This window comes from Ovis aries, chromosome 21 (assembly GCF_016772045.2).
Source record: "Ovis aries strain OAR_USU_Benz2616 breed Rambouillet chromosome 21, ARS-UI_Ramb_v3.0, whole genome shotgun sequence".
In the NCBI taxonomy this organism is placed as follows: domain Eukaryota; kingdom Metazoa; phylum Chordata; class Mammalia; order Artiodactyla; family Bovidae; genus Ovis; species Ovis aries.
Genome location: NC_056074.1, coordinates 25,116,422 through 25,128,572, shown reverse-complemented (window position 1 = coordinate 25,128,572; position 12,151 = coordinate 25,116,422). Strand labels below are relative to the sequence as shown.

The 12,151-nt window shown below is 39.0% G+C and overlaps 1 pseudogene; it reads left to right on the top strand.

Moving 5' to 3' along the window:
* The first annotated feature begins 912 nt into the window (after positions 1 to 912).
* LOC101113895 (olfactory receptor 8B3-like) lies at positions 913 to 1,857 on the top strand (annotated as a pseudogene).
* The last annotated feature ends 10,294 nt before the right edge of the window (positions 1,858 to 12,151 follow it).

Here is a 12,151-nt window from a genome sequence, read left to right as displayed (position 1 = left end):
GAAGGACTGAGGTTGAAGCTGAAACTTCAATACTTTGGACACCTGATGTGAAGAACTGACTCATTGGAAAAGACCCCGATGCTGGGAAAGATTGAAGATGGGAGTAGAAGGGGACGACAGAGGATGAGATGATTGGTTGGTATCACCAACTCAACGGACATGAGTTTGAGTAGGCTCCGGGAGTTGGTGATGGACAGGGAGGCTTGGCATGCTGCAGTCCATGGGGTCGCAAAGAGTCAGACATGACTGAGTGACTGAACTGATATGGAACAGCTTAATCTGTCCTAGACTTTAGTTCCTCTTGCCCTTGAAAAAATAAATAAATTGGAAGCAATATTCTTGGTTCCTACCTTGTATAGTCTTGGGTACACTAGAGGGAAAAACCAGGCTTTGGGGGTTGCTGCCAAAAGAAGAGCAGAGGTGAGGAGAGGGTCCAAGTGAATGAAATAATGGTGAGATGAGAAAAGGAAAACTGTTCTGGCTCACACTTCTTTTCCGCTGTTGTTCAGTTGCTCAGTCGTGTCCGACTCTTTGCAGCCCTATGGACTGTAGCCCGCCAGACTCCTCTGTCCATAGGATTCTCCCTCCAGGGAATCTTCCCGACTCATGGCTCAAACCTGCCTCTCCTGTGTCTCCTGCATTGCAGGCACATTCTTTACCCCTGAGTCACCATTATCTTTTGGGATAAAAGGCTAAATTTTGATGCTTTTTGCTACTTTGTAAAGCATGTATAAGGGAATTTTATGCCACTCATTTCCATAGTAATGGTAAGTAAATTCTATGGGTCCAGTTTGGGCTATCCCAGCACATACATCACTTTATGTGAGGAGATGTGAGAAATACTCTTTTTTCTCTATGTAAGCCTTCTCCCCTGTTTACACAGATCCCTTTAGAGAAGAATGGCTCCAGGGAATGACTTTCATGACTCAGTCCATTTTAGTGGGATTAACAGACCAATCAGTTCTTCAACTCCCCTGTTTTTCCTGTTTCTAGTAATGTATATGGTCACTGTGATGGGAAATTTGAACTTGATCATCCTAATTGGGCTGAGTTCACACCTGCACATCCCTATGTTCTTTTTCCTCTTTAATTTGTCCTTCATAGATCTCTGCTATTCTTCTGTTTTTACACCTAAATTGCTGATCAACATCATATCAAAGAAGATTATCTCCTACATGGTATACATGACCCAGCTTTATTTCTTCATTTTTTGGTATTTCTGAATACTATGTGTTGACATCAGTGGCCTGTGATGACTATGTGGCCATCTGTAAGCCACTGTTGTGTAACATTGCCATGCCCCCTAAAGTGTGTTCCAGGCTTATGCTTGATTCTTACTTGATGGCATTTTCTGGTGCCCTGGTTCACACTGGATACGTGCTGAGTCTGATCTTCTGTGATGCAAACACTATCAACCATTGTTTGTGTGACACCTGCCCTCTGCTCCAGCTCTCCTACACAAGTACCTGCATCCTCGAGCTGGAAATTATCATCGTGTCAGGAATCAACATCATTGTGTGCAGTCTCACCATCCTGTCTCTTATGGCCTCATTCTCTCCAACATCCTTCACATCAAGTCCGCAGAGGGCAGGTCTAAAGCCTTTAGCACCTGCAGTTCCCACATCTTTGCTGTTTCTTTGTCCTTTGAATCAAGTGCATTTGTGTACCTCAAGCCATCTTCTGTGCCCATGAATAAGGGAAAAGTCTCTTCTGTCTTTTACACCAGTGTGGTTCCCATGATGAACCCCTTAATTTATTGTCCCCTTAAGGAACAAAGATGTTAAACTTGCTCTGAGAAAAACCCTGAGGATGGTGAAGTTTTCATCAGAAACATTATCTGTCTGTGCATGTAGTTAGAAGACAAGGAGATTCTGTGTGTTTATTTAAATATTTAGTTAGAATCTTATTTCTCTCCTTTTTAAAAAACATGAATTAAGGAATATTTGAGCCTTCCCTCAATAATTTATTTCTGGTTTTTATGTCTGGTGCTTCTTTTCCCCTAATCATTTGCATGAGATCTGCTGCAGATTTCCTTCTTACTAGTAATTTTAAATTAAAAAAAATGTCGTATCTCTGTTATTTTTATTGTCATTTCACACTTTCAGCTTTTACTGAAAAGGAAAATGGTCCCCAAGTGATCAAATTTGAGAGGTGTCATATAATGACAGACCAATGATGAAAATCAGCTAGATAAGACTAAAGTATCATTGTTTCACTGGAGTTGTGCTTATCTGCCACCTGCTGTTAGGAGCATGCATCAGATATTCTGTTTCTACACCCATCTTTCCATTCTCTGACCTGGAAGACTGTCTCCTCTAAATGTCAGAGATTTAAGTTTCCATAAAGGCTGTGACTGTATTTTATTTTGTATCTGGTAAGTATTTTACATCAAACTTTGAGCCAGAGTGTTCTCTTTATGTTTGTACAATGAACTCAGCAAATGACAGATCATCTAAATATATTTTTTCATCGAAAGTAAAGTGAAACTCAGAGTGGTTGATGATTACATGTCACAGGTTCATAAAGAAAAAAATCTAGACTAAACAGTTAGCCTTCTAATTTCAAGTCTGCTACTTCTGTAGTCTACTTACATCTTCTTTGTTCTATTCTATTTGTTTCGTTATGATTATTAATGAGAAAATATTTTTAATCTGAAGCTTCAGTTCAGTTCAGTTCAGTCTCTCAGTTGTGTCCGACTCTTTGCGACCCTATGAATCACAGCACGCCAGGCCTCCCTGTCCATCACCAACTCCCGGAATATCTGAAGCTTAACTGTTGTTTATTCCAGGGGATGTAAGAATTTCTCTCATGGTGCATGCTGCTTTTTTGTTGTTTGTTTGCTTATTTAGGGAAAGTGTTTCATGGTTTTCTTTGGGTGGAAAACGAAGGTTTTTGGAAGAGTATTTTGGTGAGATGGGTTTTCCCAGGTGGCCCTATGATGAGGAAACTGCCTGCCAATGCAGGAGACATAAGAGATGTGGGTTTGATCTCTGGGTCTGGAAGATCCCCTGGGGGAGAGCAAGACAACCCACTCCAGTATTCTTACCTGGAGAATCCCATGGACAGAGGAGCCTGGAAGTCTACAGTCCATAGGGTCGCAAAGTCAGACGCAACTAAACGACTTAGCACTCACATTGATGAAATGATTGACTCAAATAGGAGGGCGTTTTGTGTGGGTCTAAAATTAAGAAAATTGAATTTCAGGTGTTTGAATTTTTTTTTTTAAGAGAACAGGATGTGGTAAAGAAAGGAGTCCAGAATCACATCATGAAGACGGACTTCTACAAGACACATGGCCAGGAAATGAGGTCGCTGTGTGGGAAGTGGTCATAAGGCTTAGGAAACAGATTTTATTCTGATATTGTATTCTTCGATGCTGGACTGTATATGTATTTCACAGTGTATAAACCTTTGATAAAGTTATAATGTACATGACTGTAAAGTAGTAGGGAACTGGGAAATGATGGTGAAAAAGCTGTGGCCACATTTGGAACCAGGGAGAAAGAGGGCAGCTACAGGTGATAAAATAGTTAAGAGCATTTGAAATTCACATTAGGAAGAAGGAATTTAGAGAGTAAATTGATGGATTTCAAGGCCCCTACCTACGACTCTGCTCTCCTTTCAATAAGGCCCTAGAAATATTATTGAGCTCACAGTGTTTCTCTGAATAGGCTATCAGCTTAAGTTATTTGATTTTTGACAGTTTTTTTTTTTGTGGCCCTTCATATGCTACTTCCATACAGATTTTAAATTACTCAAACTCAAAGTGCAACTGGCAGTTTAATGACATCTTGAAAGAAATACTTGGTGGATACACATAATTTTGCACTGTGTATACTGGAAACGATGTTGCATTTTTAATTTTTTAAAGGCAAAAATGCAACCTATAAAAGCCTCAATATGATGTGTCAAGGGTTAATGTAAATATTTTCCATGGATGTCAGGCATGCACATGTCCTGGAGAGGCTTCTACAAAGCTTATGGAACTGAAGGTCAGATAGTAGGACATTTCCCCTTCAATATCCAGTGTCTATACTCTGATTACTGATTGTTGCTTCTAAACCAGACATGTAGACACAGGGGGAGCAGCCACTGTTGGTGCATCTCCCCACCTTGGCTATAATCCCCTCCTGATCCAGTTGAAGTGACTTCCAGGGAATTTAAAGGCCTGTACCCTTTTTCCCTCCCATCCTGTTTTTCTTTTTGGAGCCAGACATTAGAGACTAGGACTTTTGTAAAGTAAGAAGCATATACAGAGATAATGAGAAGATCTTCATATATGTATCTGGAATGACACAGGCTCAAAAAGACCAGAGAATTTAATTTTTTTACCTAAACCTGATCCTCTACACAGAGATGGCCTATAACAATCTAAACTACAAAAATGAGAAGGGCGTTCTAGATAGCAGGTTGGTAGAATGCTAAGCTCACCCCTCCTCAGGAACTCATCACAATATGGAGAAACTCTTGCTGAAATCCATGTGGGCAAGAGCAGAACAGCTGTTCTACAACCAAGGTTGTAAAGAATGATCCTATGGAGTCTGCCAGGAAGGGGAGAGAAATGATATGGTTGGGACCTATACTTCTCACCTGGGATAGAGAAGAGGAAGGGATATCACAGGCTGGGGAATCCTCCTGCAGGAGTAAGGATTTGGGGCTAGATTATAGGCACACCAGCCCTGGGGTTTAACAACAGGAAATAAGCACCCTTCCTGGCTTGAAAACCAGTGGAGATTTACTTGAATGCTGCAAGTAACTGAGACCCTGCTTTTGAAGAGCATGTGCCAGACCTGCTCACTCCCAGTCACAGCAGGGAGGCAGCAGATTGAAAACTGCCTGGGACTCCATCCAGCTGGCCAGGACCACCCCAGCATACCCTCTACCCAGCCCTAATGAGCTCCTGCCCCAGCCTCTCATGCTCCTGTGGGTGCTTCCCACTAAAGGGGAGGATGGATACCATTGCTAATAAAAGTGTACACACTTGGAGGAATGGGAGGTGACTTGGGCACTGAGCCTGCAACTGAACCACTGTCAACTCATATGTCTCTGCAGGCACTCCAGGAGGAGTGAAGTTGGGTCCAGGGAAGAGAACACTATCACCAGAGTGCACATCCTTGTCAATTTTGGCAGGGGGCAGGGTCAGCTCTGTGCTGTGGCACCCTCACCACTATCCAAACACTAACTGAGCTGAGGTTGTTGATATTAGTTGTTAAGTTGTGTCCGACTCTTTTGTGACCCCATGGACTGTAGCCCACAAGGCTCCTCTATTCATGGGATTTCCCTGGCAAGAGTACTGGAGCAGGTTGCCATTTCCTGCTTCAGAGAACCTTCCTGACCCAGGAGCCAAACCTGGGTCTCCTGACCCTGGTAGATTTTTTTTTTTTTTTACCACTGAGCCACCAAGAAAGCCGTTAGCACACAAAACCAGCTGAGAAGTGCAACCCCAAGCTCTGATACCTTGATCATGGCTTAGAATAATTCAGAAATTGCCATCACATACAGGAGAAATCCACTTTGTCAAGGCTCTTATTCCAGCTCCTCAGGCCACACACCTACCCCTGGTAAGGTGGTGAAAGCCACTGGGAACAGGGAAGCCCTTGCTCACACCTGCCTCTGGCTCTGGTCCCATCAACTCCAGCCCTACATCCCACCAATGCAGTGGCTGCCATCACATCCCAGGAGAAGACACGGTCCATGCTCACTTCAGATCCAGTTCTCCCACCAAAGCCATTGGACATACATAGACTTCATAGGGACACTCCCATACAAGAAACTACTTTCAAGACTGGAATATGTAATTGCTTTACCTAATGTCAGACAGACAGAAAACGTTAAGAAAAATCAGAAGTTATAAGAATTTGTTTCAGACCAAAGAATGAGAACAAGTAAAATCTTGATTAAAACCCTAATGAAAAGTAGATAACTAATTTACCTGATAAAGAATTCAAAGCAATACTGTATTGTAAAGTAAAATAAAGTAAAAAAAAAAAAAAAGAATTCAAAGCAATAGTAGTAAGAATGCTAATGAAACCAGGGGAAATAATAGATGAACACCATGAGTATTTTAACAAGGAACTGGAAAAAAACAGTTATAGCTCAAGTATACAATAACTGTAGTGAAAAATACACTAGCAGGAATTAGCAGCATTTTAGTGATAAAGAAGAATGCTTAAGTGATATAGATGACAGAGTCATGGAAATCATGCAATGAGAATAGCAAAAAAGAAAAACAAATTAAAAAAATATGAGTAGTTTAGTGGACTTCTGTGACAACATCAAGCTTATTAACATTCATGTTTTAGTGGAAACAGCAGGAAAAAAGAGAAAATGTAAAAGATGTATTTAATGAAATTTTGGCTAAAGACTTGAAGGAAACAGCTATCCAGGTTTGGGAATTATGGAGGGTCTCAAACAAGATGAACCCAAAGTGAAATACACTATGGTATATCATAATTAAAGTGGCAAAAGTTAAAGATCAAAATAGAATTTTAAAGGCAGCAATAGGAAAACAGATAATCTCATTTGAGGTAACCCACATAAATTTATTATAAGTTGATTTTTCCGAAGGGCTTCTGCAGGGCAGAAGGGAGTAGCACAATATATAAAGTGCTGAAGGGAAAAACAAAACAAAAAGAAACCAAAAAATCCTGCAGCCTAGAATACTCTTCCAAGCCAAGACTATCATTTAGAATTGAAGTAAAAATAAAAAGCATCTCCAATAGCAAACACTAAAAGGGTTCACCAACACTAAGCCAACTATAGAAGAAATACTGGAGAGTATATAACTTGATTGCTAACACTAACAAGCGGGTACTCTTTCTACCCCCTTCTGATGCCTATGTCAGAAGCTTTCTCTATCTCCTTTATACTTTAATAAAACTTTATTGCACAAAAAAGTCTTCATTGTTGAAAAAGACTACAGGAAGAATAAGAAATTAGAGGAAGGGAAAATTCTAAGGGTAAAGGCAAGTATATAGTAAAGACTGTGGACCAACCACTTTAAGCTAATATAGTGGTTAAAAATGAAAACTGTAAAATCATCCAAGATATGGAAGAAACCTAATGTCCATGAAGGGCCAAATAAATAAAGATGTGGTTAATACACACAATAGAATACTGCTCAGCTGTTTGTTAAAAAGAATGAAGTTTTGCCATTAGCAATAAATGAATGGACTTGGAGGATATTATACTAAATGAAATAAGTCACTGAGAAAGACAGACACTACATAATATCATTTATATTTGAATCTAAAAAATACAATAAACTAGTAAATATAAAAATGAATTAGACTCACAGATATAGCAAACAAACTAATGGTTATCAATGAGGAATTAAGAGAGAGGGGCAAGAAAAGGGTAGGGAACTAAGAGATATAGTTCAGTTCAGTCGTTCAGTCATATCTGACTCTTTGCAACCCCATCAATCTCAGTATGTCGGGCCTCTCTGTCCATCACCAACTCCCGGAGTTTACCCAAACTTATGTCCATTGATCCATGATGCCATCCAGCCATCTCATCCTCTGTCATCCTCTCCTTCTCCTGCCCCCAATCCCTCCCAGCATCAGGGTCTTTTCCAATGAGTCAGCTCTCCGCATGAGGTGGCCAAAATATTGGAGTTTCAGCTTCAGCATCAGTCCTTCCAATGAACACCCAGGACTGATCTCCTTTAGGGTGGACTAGTTGGATCTCCTTGCAGTCCAAGGGACTCTCAAGAGTCTTCTCCAACATCACAGTTCAAAAGCATCAATTCTTCAGCGCTCAGCTTTCTTCACAGTCCAACTCTCACATCCATACATGACCACTGGAACAACCATAGCCTTGACTAGACGGACCTTTGTTGGCAAAGTAATGTCTCTGGTTTGTAATATGCTATCTAGGTTGGTCATAACTTTTCCTCCAAGGAGTAAGCATCTTTTAATTTCATGGCTGCAATCACCATCTGCAGCGATTTTGGAGGCCCCCTCACCCAAATAAGTCTGACACTGTTTCCACTGTTTCCCCATCTATTTCCCATGAAGTGATGGGACCAGATGCGATGATCTTCGTTTTCTGAATGTTGAGCTTTAAGCCAACTTTTTCACTCTCCTCTTTCACTTTCATCAAGAGGCTTTTTAGTTCCTCTTCACTTTCTGCCATAAGGGTGGTGTCATCTGCATATCTGAGGTTATTGATATTTCTCCTGGCAATCTTGATTCTAGCTTGTGCTTCTTCCAGCCCAGCATTTCTCATGATGTACTCTGCATATAAGTTAAATAAGCATGGTGACAATATACAGCCTAGATGTACTCCTTTTCCTATTTGGAACCAGTCTGTTGTTCCATGTCCAGTTCTAACTGTTGCTTCCTGACCTGCATATAGGTTTCTCAAGAGGCAAGTCAGGTGGTCTGGTATTCCCATCTCTCTCAGAATTTTCCACAGTTTATTGTGATCCACACAGTCAAAGGCTTTGGCATAGTCAATAAAGCAGAAATAGATGTTTTTTCTGGAACTCTCTTGTTTTTTGATGACCCAGCGGATGTTGGCAATTTGATCTCTGGTTGCTCTGCCTTTTCTAAAACCAGCTTGAAACATCTGGAAGTTCATGGTTCACATATTGCTGAAGCCTGGGCTTGGAGAATTTTGAGCATTACTTTACTAGCATGTGAGATGAGTGCAATTGTGTGGTAGTTTGAGCATTCTTTGGCATTGCCTTTCTTTGGGATTGGAATGAAAATTGACCTTTTCCAGTCCTGTGACCACTGCTGATTTTTCCAAATTTGCTGGCATATTGAGTGCAGCAACTCTTAGGATTTGAAATAGCTCAACTGGAATTCCATCATCTCCACTAGTTTTGTTCATAGTGATACTTTCTGAGGCCCACTTGACTTCACATTCTGGGATGTCTGGCTCTAGGTAATTGATCACACCATCATGATTATCTTGGTTATGAAAATCTTTTTTGTACAGTTCTTCTGTGTATTCTTGCCGCCTCTTCTTAATATCTTCTGCTTCTGTAAGGTCCATACCATTTATGTCCTTTATTGAGCCCATCTTTGCATGAAATGTTCCCTTGGTATCTCTAATTTTTTTTGAAGAAATCTCTAGTCTTTCCCATTCTGTTGTTTTCCTGTATTTCTTTGCATTGATCACTGAGGAAAGCTTTCTTATCTCTAAGAGATATAGCTTCTATGCATAAAGTAAACAAGCTATAAGACTATCCTGTACACACAGGGACAATAACAATGTTGTATAATAAATATAAAAAAATATAATCTTTAAAATTTGAATCACTCTGTGGTATACCTGAAACTGATATAATATTGTAGATATACTTGAAACTTATATAATATTGTAGATAGATATCAACCTCCATATAAAGGTGAAAATTATAAATTCAGTCATAACTACAACAAATGCGATGGACATGAAAATTTAAAATACAACATCTAAAACCCAAAATGTGGGGGAAGCAAGTAAAAATGTAAATATACTAGAATTTGTTTGAACTTAAATTACTAGCATTTAAAATGAGTGTCTATAGATATAGGTGGTAATCCTAAATAAACAACCTTTAGTAGATATTATAAAACCTAGAGAGAAAGAAGCACAAGCATAACACTACAGAAATCATCAAACCACAATGGAAGAGATTGGTAGGAAAAAAAAAACAGAGAAGACACTCAGAAACATCCAGAAAACAAATAACAAAAGATAGTAAATAGATACATATTTAAGTGTCAGTAGACTAAATGCTCCAATAGGAGGACATAAGGTGGCTAAATGGATTAAAAAAACCAAATCAAAAAAACAAAAAAAGAGCCTTCTCTGCCTACAAGAGATTCACTTCAGATCTAAAGAGACACACAGACTAAAATGAGGGACAGTAAAAGATATTTAAGTCAAGTGGAAAAAAAGAAATCGGGGAATTCAATACCCATATCACACAAAGAAGTCATTACAACAAAGTCAATAGTAAAAGACAAAGAAGGACATTAGAAGGATCAACGCAAGAAGAGAATATAACGTTCAGAAACGTATATGGACCTAATATGCTTATGTGCTAAGTTGCTTCAGTTGTGTCCGACCATTGCGACCTTATAGACTGTAGCCAGCCAGGATCCTCTGTCTCTGGGATTCTGCAGGCAAGAATACTGGTGTGGGTAGCCATTCCCTTCTCCAGGGGATCTTCTTGAACCAGGGATTGAACCCAGGTCTCCTGCATTACGGGTAGATTCTTTACCTTCTGAGCCCCCAGGGAAGCCCTTGGAAAAAGGTACAGAGGTTCATCACAAAACTAAAAATAAAACTGCCTTATGATCTAACAATCAGTATATATCTGAAGAAAACAAAACCAGTAATGTGAAAAAATACATGTGACCAGTGTTCACAGCATTATTTTCGATAGCAAAGATGTGAAAGCCACCTAAATGTGTATCAATAGATTAATTATATATATATATGGATATATATATACATACATCATACACATACATTTAATGGCTCAGTTATATATATATATATATATATATAATATTTGTCATGAAAAAGAATGAAATTTTGCCATTTGCAGTCATGTATCTGGTCCTAGAGAATAGTATATTCAGGGAACTAACACAAAGGTCAGTATGGTGTGTTATTAGTCATATGTGTAATATACAAAAATACAACAAAAAAATGAATATGACAGAACAGAAGCATTCTCACAGATATAGAGACCAAACTGGTGGCTAGCAATGAGGAGAGGGAAGGGGTAAATGAAAACATAGGAGGAGGGCATTAAGATATATAGACCTATATATAAAATATATAAACAAGAAGGATATACAATGAAGAATATAGCCAATATTTTTGTATAGCTTTAAGTGAACTATAAGCTATAAGAATATTGAATCACTATGTTTTACACCTAAAATTGACATAGTATTTTAAATCAAATATACTTCAATAAAAAAATCTTTCTTTGACTTCTGATAACTTATTATAATGTCCCTTATAGTGGATTTCTTTGGGATCATCTTATTTGGAATATTTTTGTTTCCTGGTTCGAGATGTCCAGTTCCTTGCACAGATTTGGGAATTTTTTTCAGCTAGTTTTTCTTTGGGAAATCTTATAGACTATTACTCACATTGGTGATCCCTGTAATGTCTGTGTGTCATGTGATACAATACATTCCATAAATCTTCGACTTTTGACATTATTTTTTATTCTTTTATCTATTCACTCCATTTACTGAATTGTTTCAATTGTCCTTTTTTCCAAATTCTATAATCCTTTGCTTTGTCTGTTTAGTCTGTGGTTTTGATCTTTTACTGAATTTTTCAGTTCAATTATCATGGTTTTGACTTCATGACTTCTGTTTGGTACTCTTTGAAGAAAAAAGTCACACTTTGCTCATGTATTGTTCAGTGACTACATCAAACATCTTTATGACAGTTAAAGGAATTCTCTGTCACTTAAGTAATATATCTCCATTTCTTTAGGTCCAATTTGTATGCTCATTTTCTTGGAATGTTTCTTTTTTTTTAAAATGTAATTGAATTTTTCTTTATTTTCCCTTGACTTTCTGCACTCATGTCTGCACACAGACAAAAATAGCAAACTATTTTAATCCTCATGAACTGGCCTTGTACTGGAGCTGACCCTATTAATAAGCCTGGTTAGGAAAGGCAGACCTCTCAAACTTGTGATAGTGCAGTCCACTTTTCTAGTTTTTAATAGCTCCCAGGAGTCAGGAGAATGTCAGGATCCCATTAGACTCTTAACATGGGAGATTCAAGTCAATTCCTCTGGCAGCCCCTAGGTAAATTGCGTTAATGGCTGCACAGTGCACCTTTTCCTTTATAAGGAGAAGCTGTAGGAAAAGTATTTTCTACTTCTAGCTGTGTTAAACCAAAGTGAGGTGGGTGGCTACAGAGAATTTTAGCATAAACTGCTGTCTCTCTTCTCTCTCATCTCAGCCAGCTAGATTATGCCGTATCCTGTGCCTGTCCTGCTTTCTGACACAGACTAAACAGAAGCCAGCCTTCTGGATGGCCCCTAGAAAAATTGGAGCTTTGGATGTATTGTGCATCTCTTTCTCTTCCCAGGGAGAACCTGGGAAATGGCGATTTTGTACCAGTCACGTGGTTTTGGACTTCCATAGGTATATGGAGAAGGCAATGGCAACCCACT